This window comes from Nuphar pumila, chromosome 13, assembly GCF_984573655.1.
Source record: "Nuphar pumila chromosome 13, dmNupPumi1.hap1.1, whole genome shotgun sequence".
NCBI classification, from domain to species: Eukaryota; Viridiplantae; Streptophyta; class Magnoliopsida; order Nymphaeales; family Nymphaeaceae; genus Nuphar; species Nuphar pumila.
In genome coordinates, this window is record NC_143261.1 from 16,683,634 (window position 1) to 16,694,445 (window position 10,812).

The following is a 10,812-nucleotide window of genomic DNA, read 5'->3' on the forward strand; positions in this document are numbered from 1 at the left end:
ATATATGGAGTCAAGTATGGGTTGTGAAATTTCACACCAGACCCAGGTCCGACCTGAGTTCTGGCTAAGACCCATAAATTTCCAACGTTAAAAAGATATAAAATTATATTATTTTATCAGGTATGGTTTGGGTCTGGTTCATGTACTCTTTATAAAATTTGGGTACGGTATCTCTTTTGGTGGATCCAATTTGACTTATGTTCGAACCTGAAACCAGTATCTCAAATCAGGTCTGGGTCTGAACCCCGACTCTTGACACCCCTAGGAAAAACCCTTCAATCACCAAGCATACATTAGCTGGCCTGCGGTTGGTAAAATCCTTGAGCCCCTGCCCACTGGAGAATACACCAGCTTCGACCTTGCAGCACGGGATGCCACTCGTGAGTTTCGAACTTTTGATGTCTCGTCTAACATTCACAAGTCACCCTACCAGATGAGCGGAGCCATTGTGGGCCGTAAGGATTGCAACTTGCATGGTCTAACCTATGGAACCTAATGTGCTACGCAGTCAATGGGTCAAATCTAGACCCAGCTAAAACCCAGGCACAATGAATCTATTTTTTGGATCAAGAAAATATCTGAATCCAAACCCATGTAATCCTCATTCTGGTTGACCACCAAACATTGTAATGTGCATTATTGATAATATGGTAAATACTGAACAGTTCAATAATTTAACATGATTATGATTTTTGAAAAACAGTGGCATGCTTTAAATTACGTGGTTGTTTTGAAAGGCTAGTTTTTGTCATTTCACACGGTCATGGAGGTGTATCATGACAGTGGTCCAGCTCCGGCCTGCGATTGAGAGAAACTGGCTCGCCAACATGCATATCTTGACTTCATCAACACTCGAGTTCAAATTGACTTCTCTAGATCTTGAACACTCGAACTAACTTAGCCAACTCTTGACACTGCTTGGTCTTGATGATCTTGGCCAAGCCTACAAATATGGCCAACTCCCTACTCTCCATATGTCTCAAGCTTGTGCTTTGAACTCCTGTAAACTATGTAACATGGATATGGTAAGGATCAAAATAATTTTGGATCAACACAACTGTGTGTGTGTGCGCGCGTGCGTGTGATCATATTTCTGGTACATTTAAAAATTCTCATGCCTTTTTTTTTGACAGTCAAGCTGGGCTTATGGTCTGCTCACACAATGTCCCCCTCTCATGGTCTCTCACCGCATAGCCAACATGCCACCTATCTCTGTAAAGGCTAATTGTGTTGAGTTTCACCCACTCTGTGGGAGGGGTATCCCATGTGTGCATGTATCTCCATCTTGTGGCAACCAAACTTTTTGAGCTTTTCAAATAGAGCATTACCTCCTCTCTCACTGCACAGGTAATATATTGCATCCTCTGGAGCTGAGATTTGGGTGTGGATCCAAATATGATTTTGTTTCTTTTTCCTCCAACTACATGAAAGGTGATATTCTTGTTGGATTGATTTAGGATAAACATCTTTAATCGTCCTTAAATTTCTTCATACTAAATTATTGAAAAAGACAAAAAAAACAAATAAAGCAAAATGTGAAAGCGTACCCCAACCCATCGTTGCACTGGTAAAGCTTGATGGGATTAGATCTTCCAAAACCTTTATTGGTGGCCTTTTCATCTTCTCTAAACCTAATAAAGAAGGATAATTTTCTTTTTTGATGTGGAGAAAAAAGAGAACAACCATTATATATGATTTTAGGGACCATAACCTAATTGTAAATACCTTATAGTTTTCTTTTCACTTTAGCCCATCATAAAATCAAAAATCAACATATGAGGGCACATAAGGTATCTATACATTATTATAACCATACTTTATAAGATGTCATATGGCCCAACCGTATAAGATCACTTTAAATGAGCCTTCACCTTAGACATATAATGAGTGATTAATTACATATATAGGCCCACATAAAATATCTAACAATATCTCACTTGGGCCACATATGTCACCATACAATCACGCATTATATAATAATCTTATAAGCTCAAAGACACTATCTTACCAAATGACATCTCTGACAATCTGATTCATTGATCATGTCAACATAGAACCAAAGTGATCTTCATTACATTCATCATAAATAGATCTATCAATGATCATGTATATTGACATAACCAACGACATAGATCAAGTATAAATGTGAAGCATGAAAATTACAAGTAATATGATCTGAACATGCCTATTTCCAACTAGTCCTTCCTTATTCTTTAGTGAGATCACGATAAATCAGTACATAATGAAACTTGAGCCTGAACCTTATACTGCAGTAATAAAATAAAATTTTATTTTATTTCAGAACATCTGAATACAAACTCTCACTAAACCAATATATCATTGAATGATATAACACCCATTCGAGCAGTATGCTCATGAAAGACCTTGGGTGGTAAACCTTTGGTAAGCGGATCTACAATTATAAAGTTTGTGCCAATATATTCAATAGATATTTGATCATTCTGCACTCTTTCTTTAACAACAAAGAACTTAATGTCTATATGTTTCGACTTCGATAAGCTCATGTTGTTATTGAAATATAATACTATCGAATTATTGTCACAAAACAACTTTAATGGTCTTTCAATGTCATCTAAGATCCGCATCCCAGTGACAAAATTATGTAACCATATTCCATAATTGGATGCCTCATAACAGGCTACGAACTCTATCGCCATAGTAGAAGATGCAATGAGTGTCTACTTAGCACTTCTCCAAGAGATGGCTCCTTTGGCAAACAGATAAATATAACTTGATGTGGATCTGCGATTGTCTTGGCATTCAACAAAGTCAGAATCAGAATACTCAATAATCTCTAACTGGTTCAACTTTTTGTATGTGAGCATGTAATCTTCTATTCTTTGTAAGTACCACATAACCCGTTTGACTGCTTTGCAATGATCAATTTCTAGGTTACTCAGATATATGCCTAACATCCCAACAATATATGCTATATTCGAACATATACACACTTGTGCATACATAAGACTCCCTACAACTGATGCATAAAGAATCTTTTTTATATCCTTAACTTCAAACTTATGTTTGGGGCACTGAGCGAGACTAAACTTATCTATCTTAGCAACAGGGTGTCACCTAATTTGCAATCCTTCATGCCAAATCTGTCAAGAATCCTTTTGATATAGCTCTTTTACGATAATATAAGAATACCTGCAGAACGATCTCGATGTATCTGAATTCCTAATACAAAAAAGGTGTCACCAAGATCTTTCATTTCAAATTTCTTTGTCAGAAATCTCTTGGTTTCATGCAATAAGCCTATATCATTACTGACAAGTAGTATGTCATTGACATATAAAACCCAAAAAATATATTTACCCCCATTAAATTTATGGTATATGCATTTATCAACCATATTCAGCTCAAAACCAAATGAGATGACAACTTGATGAAATTTATGATACCATTGATAAGAAGCCTGCTTAAGTTCATAGATGATTTTTTTTAATTTGCAAACCATTTTCTTTGCATCGCCTGAAACAAAATATTTTGGTTGCACCATATATATTGTCCCATCAATGTCACCATTAAGAAATACAGTCTTTACATCCATCTGATGTAGTTTCAAATTAAAATGAGTCACAAGTGCTGTCATTATTCTGAAAGAGTATTTTATAGAAACTGAAAAGGAAGTCTTTGTATAGTCAATACCTTCTCTTTGAGTAAACTCTTTTACAACAAGACGTGTCTTATATCTTTTCACATCACCCTTTGAATCTCTCTTGGTTTTAAATATTTATTTGCAACCAATAGGTTTCATACCTTTAGATAATGGGACAAGATCTCATATGTCATTGTCTTTCATGGATTTAAACTCTTCATGCATGACATCTATCTACTTTTGAGAGTTAGAACTCTTCATAGCTTGATAAAAGTTGATTGAATCATCTTCCTTTAAGCCAGTGCCATTCTCATATTCTTCAAGAAAAACAATATAATCATCTAGAATTTTCCTTCTCCTCTTTCTAGTGGATTTCTTTAATGACACTTGTTCTTGAGTTAGTTAAGGTATATCTTGAGGTGTTTTTTGAGGTTGTTAAGTTTGTACTCCAGGAATAAAAACTTGATTTTGGATAGGGAGATCTTGAATATTGCCTTGTTCTAGATTTATTTAAACAATGTTAGAAATTAAAATCTAATTATTGTCAATAACAACTGTAGGAAGAGAAACAAATTCTTCTTCAAAAGCAATGTCTTTTACCTTATCACTTCTCTCAAACTCAGCATCCTTAAAAAAATAAACATTTTTCATCTCAAAAAAAGACTTATTTATAGGGTCATAAAATTTATAACCCTTAGATCTTTCAAAATATCCAAAAAGTAGCAGCTAACCGTTATTGAGTCTCGTTTCTTTTTATGTGGCCTATATGGCCTTGCCTCAAATGAACATCCCGAAATATGAAAATGCTTCATACTAGACTTCTTGCTTGTCCACTTTTCATATGGGGTTTTGGTTACTGCTTTACTTTGTATTTTGTTCAGTACATAGGTTGTCGTCTTTAGACCCTCTCTTTAGAGGTATTCTGATAAAGTAAAATGATAAATCATACTCTTTACCATATCCTTTAAGGTTTCGTTTCGTCTCTCAGCAACACCATTTATGCTAGAAGTGTCTGTCATGCTATACTGTGAGACAATACCACATTCCTCTAGAAATTAAGCAAATGGCCCTAGACATTGTTCACCTGATCCATCATATTTACCATAATATTCACCACCACGGTAAGATCTGACAACTTTAATTATTTTGCCAAGTTGAGTTTCAACTTTGGTCTTAAATGATTTAAATACATCCAGTGATTGAGATTTTTCATAAATCAAATATAGGTACTCATAACGTGAATAGTCGTTTATGAACGTAATAAAATATTATTGACCATTCTAAGAAGTTGTAGGAATGACCTATAAATATCCATATGAATAAGTTCTAAGACGTCTGTTCTTTTGTCGACACCTATCTTTCTTATGTTTGTTCGTTTCTCTTTTATGCACTCAATACAAGCCTGAAAGTCAGTGAAAACAAGAGAATCAAGAATTTCACTTGTAACAAGTCTTTTAATTCTTTGTTTACAAATATAACATAAGCACTTGTGCCATAATATAGTAGAATTCTCATTGGCTAATTTTTGTTTCATACCACGTGAACTCGCATGCAAGGTTTCATGATATGAGACACTAGTATTAAGTAAATATAGGTTATCGACCACAGATAAAGAACCCGTTTCAATAAGATTTGAATTAAGAAACAGCTTAAACTAACTATTTTCAAATAAACATGAATAACAAAATTTTTCTAATGCAGAAATGAAAATTAAATTCTATCTAAATGACTGTACAATGCATGTTTTTTTCAAATCCAAATAACAACCAGTCTTTAATAATAACCTAAAAGTCTTTATTGCCTCAACTTGAACTGATTTGCCATCGCTCACATAGATGAATCTTTCAACATCAATTAACATTTGATAACTTAAGCAACCCTGCATAAACACACTTATGTGAGTGGTAACACCAAAATCCACCTACCAAGTGTACTTTGGGTATATAAGTTAAATTAACCTCAGAACAAACCAAAGTGAGGAGGGTACCATTTTTTTCATGCCAAACATGATATTTGGTATAATCCTTCTTTATGTGACCCTCACTCTTGCAAAAGAAATAATTGAACTTTGCATCCTGATGTTTCTTCTACGATAGAGGGTCCACTGTAGCTTCCTTATTCTTTTTCTTTTTCTTATATTTGTCTTTAGAGGTAACTGTCAAGTGAGCACTTTCTGTCTTTCCTCTTCTTGCACGCAATGAGAAATGAGTTCATTTATCATTTTGGCAGTTATATCTGCCTTAAATTGACCGTATTGTGCAAGAACATATATTAGAACTAAATGCACGAGTAAGTCCTAAAACAACTCTAACTTTAGTGCCTTTAGTTTTGAAGCAAGATGGGCTATTTTCATAATGTACACCCTTATGTTTCTCTTACCTTTATACTTTATTGAAACAAGACTCGAAAGAAGAGTGCTTGTCTCAGCCTTTTTGTTTTTAGCAAAATAATTTTTAATTTCCTTAAAGAACTTTTTGGCATTAACCTTTTCAGACATAGCGCCCTTGAAGGTTTCCAGAATTACATGTTTTATGATCATATGACTCATGTGATTGGATTGATCCCATCTCTTATGATTCCTTTTATCCTCAATGAAACTCCTATTTGTGAGAGCAGTGGGTGATCCTCTCAAAGTGCAAGATCCAAATCCATGTACCCGAGAACGATTATAGCATTCTCTTTCTAGTTTTTGAAGTTTGTGTCATTCAAAACAGATATTGAATTGATATTTGCAGATATCATAGAAGCAGAAAAATTTACTGAATTAAGAAAAAAACAACTACAACAAGCTCATAATTAATATACAAATTCACATGCATTAACATTAATTGATATATTTAAACTATGATGAACCCTATTACAAGATACCCAACACAATATTGACATTTAGTCTTTGAATAAAAATGTCAACTTTTAAGTGGTACTCTTATTACAATAATCAAACATGAATAATTAATCTTGTCAAACAACAAGCCTTTCTTTGGACCGACTCATTGTTCATGTGAAAAACTTGATAATCATCCCGTATTTATTACTAAAAGTATATTTGAGCTTGGCCAAATAGTATTCTTCCTTTAGGGCGATCACTATTCACATGAATCTTAATTATACAAATATCTTAATATTCCAAACAAGTCAATTTTTACGAGAGGTTACTTTGGTAACAAGTTATTTCAATCAAGTCATTTTAGAAAATTAGACTTTGATTCTAAAGAAGAATACCAGAGTTCGAATATAATATGTAATTATATGCATATAAATAAGAAAAATAAAGCTATAATCTAAATTGGGTCAAAAATACCCGAAGTCAACCCACTAAAGAGACCCAAATGACATACCTGATGGCTTAGACCCAATAATTAAAATAAAAAAATTCCTTAAATTTTTTTCTCTCTTTTTTCTTTATGAGTTTCAATGCATATGCGATTAGGGTTTGGCCCATCGGGTCAGGTCAGACTAGACCCGACCCAAGTCAGATCTAATCCGCGGGTCAGACCTCACCCGACCTAGGTCAGTCCTCACCAATCTGATGGGGACCGAACCAAGCCCTTCGTCAGACCCTGGTCACTCGATTGTGGTTGGGGCAAACAGACAGCCTCAGACCACCATCGTCGAACGTCGACACTACGTCTGGCAAGGGTGACCAGGCGAGGGCTAGCCGCACCTCCTAATCGTCGAAATCCAAATGGAAGGCTAGATTGGCCCCTCCTCCGTCCGGATGTCACCTAACGGTGTGGGGAGTCCTAAACGACCCTCCTGCATGGCGCAACCGTACAACGAGGGGAGGGCTGATCGACCCTCCTCCACCATCGCTCAGACGGTGAATGGAGGAGGGGACCATCTGACCCCAAAACCAAAACCAAAATCGGAGAGGGAGATAGGGGAAGATCGTTCGGTCCTCCCGGTCTCCCCTCTCCCTACGCAGGCACCCGACGGTGCCTGCGCAGAGCCGGACGCCGTTCGACACTCTGCCCAACAACGTTCGAAGGGGCGTGCCACCCCTTATGGTTGGTTGTAGGTCCTAGCAAACCCCAAACGACATATATCGACTGTGGCAGAAGATATTATTTTTATGAGCAACCCCCAATCCTGGCAGTCAAAGGAGGAAAACCGAATTAGATGAGATTCTGGCGACCTAAAAGAAATATATTATGACAAAATCAAATATTTCAACGATTTAACAAGAATAAGAGGCTCTCATACCAATTGTTGGATTGATTTAGAAAAAATATCTTTATTCATCCCTAAATTTATTTATGCTAAATCATTGAAAAAATCAAAAAATAAATAATGCATAATGTGAAAGCGTACCCGAATAAATCGTTACATCGGTATATCTTAATGAGGTTAGATCTTCCAAAACTTCTATTGGTGGTCTTTCCTTCTTCTCTAAACTTAATGAGAGAAAGATAATTTTCTTTTTTGACGAGGAGGAAAAAGAGAACCACTATATATGATTTTGGGAACCATAACCTAATTGTAACCACCCTATAGTTTTCATTCCAATTTAGCCCATCATAAAATAAAAAATGTACATAAGGTATTTACACATTAATTATTATAACCACACTTTATAAGATGTCATCAGACCCAAGTGTATAAAATTACTTTAAATGAGTACATATGTAAACTCACACAAAATATCTAACAATTCCAACTGACTTGAACATGTTTATCCTTAATTTTCCTCCCTTTTGACCATTTCTCCAGGTCCTCCCTTACATTGGAGCCCGACCTTCATTGTTTGCCAAAAAAGTTTCCCACCGTCTTCCATACCTAAATCACCCACTGGCACCATAGGAACAAATGCCCTTCGATTTCTTCCTCTTATAAAACTCACATTTGCTAGACATTTGGAACCCTAGCCTCTTTAACTAGTTTTGAGTGGGTAACTTGCCTTCAATCGCCAATCTAAGGGTAATAGCCACTCGAGAGTGGGGGGAGCTTTGCTACTCCGAACCTTCTTGAAGATGTCATTATTTTGCCCCTTTTCTCTTATTATATCCCAAACATTCCGCATCAAAAAGCCTCCGGCGCCCTTCTTTCATTGAATGTCATCCTGAAACACGGGTTGCCATGTCTGTTCTTCCACCTCCCTCATGACCTCGGGCAGTAGCCTCACCCTGAGATCAACTATACTCATGTATAGATGGATGTTGTGGTCTATGGCATCCTCAATTTGAATGTTACACATGATATCATACATTATGCACTGAGAGATTGTAGGCAACTACAAGATGAAAGGTCCCCGTTCCATCCAGGGATCGAACCAAAATTCAGTTTCCTCACCTTCCCCCACAGCCCATTGTAAACCCTCCATAAGTGCCATCGTCCCGCATCGCACACACCTCCACCCACTTGTGTTTCTTAGGGACCCACATAGTTTCCTTTTTTAGGTATTTGGTTTTCACAGAAGAGAACGTTCATTATGACAAATCTCTTATGCTAACTTTGTAAGCACTGCTTTGTTGGTCTCTTCTAGATTTTTAATCACAAATCCCTCCTCATCTCTAGGTTTACATACTTGTTTCCATTTGATGAGGTGATGGTGCTTGTGGTTTTCCTCAACTTCTTTGGATGGTGGCATCGGGAAGACAAAAGCAACCCATCCGATAGATCGGAAATGAGCTCAACACTGATATAATGAGAATTATTCTAACTGCCATGGCCAATAGCTTACCATGCCATGACTCCAGCTTTGCACAGAACTTTTCCACCGTCCTCCCACACATACCCTTTTTTGGGCCTCTTTAGATAAAGGCAGTCTTAACCAACTTGACTTTTCTTCTTTTTAATCAGGGCTCACTCTTTTACAGATGGACGTTCTTGGTGGCCAAGCCCCCCTTGACACTCTCCTCCATCATTGTGGCTGACTCATTAATGTCCTCCTTCATGGCTTCATGGCCTGCGGGTTCCTGCTCTTTACTGGCGACATCTCTCCATTGAGTTCAACTCTCATCCCCATTTTTTTTTGGCCAGGGCTCACTCTCTTACCGACGATCATTTCTGGTGGTGCGGTGCCACTGCCACCCCCTCGCACTTGAGTTCCAGCTGGGCAAGGGCCCTTTTCACTGTTCGTTGTGGCCGACTCGTCCTCTACAAGGACGGAGAAATGATTTTCCCAATTAGCCTTTGTTCCCCCCGGTTTCTGTTTGGAGATCGTATGAGTGACCGTAACACGTTGTCACCCTTCATTCGTAGTCGTGGGCGTCTCTTCTTCCATCGCTGGCATATTCTTGCACCGACCCAAAGTGTGCGTTATCGCACCACAATGACTGGAGTAAGAGATATTGTTCTCTTACATCACTTCTTGTTGAAATGTTGGTATGAGCTCTATCACAATATCAACGAATGGGACAGGCCGAAAATACAACGGGACGTCAATTTTCAGGCATGCTAAATGTGGTTACTCTCTAGTGCGAGTAAAATAGTCAGTGTCCACTAGTTCTCTGCTCAATGCCTTCGAGATTTCGGCAAACACGTCCATCAACCATAGCTCAATGGAGAGTTCTAGCGAGCGTATCCATATCGACTGGACTTCAAGCTTCATCGGCATAATCGGCTTCCACGGGTTAGAGATGAGGGTGCGTCGAAACTGTGGACTAGACTCCCGAAGCAAGTTATATGTCCCTCCCCCGAACAGGGCAGTTAGCTACATCTCATGTTCGGGGTTCCCAAAGAGCACCACGTATGTAAGCATGTGCGTCTCGTATCCCCATGTTTGTCAGCATTAATTAGCGTTGGAGTTTGATGCGATTGCAAAGACTTAAGTACCCTCTCCTCCATTGGTGCCAAAAAAAATGACGATTCTTGAAAATGAGTGGTTGTAAAGACTTAAGTGCCCCGAAGATGATTATTTAAGACCCAGTATCTGCACTGCAGGATTATCCGAGAAAGAAATCTCCCCTGGAGGAGGCCATGAACATCAACCTTCTCACTCTCTCTCTCTCCCTTCTATTTCTGCTTCTATGCACATCCAACAGAAGATCTTACATTGCTCCATCAAGCACCGGCTGACCTGCACATTGACTGTTGTGGAGCCTGATTCAGAGTTTTTACCCTTACAGGAGGAGGGTTTGGGGGCTCATCCCAGCGTGGGTAGCATCATTCAACTAAATGAGTTGTAGATCTTGATTCAGAGTTTTTACCCTTACAGGAGAGGGGGTCTGGGGGCTCCTCCCAACGTGGGT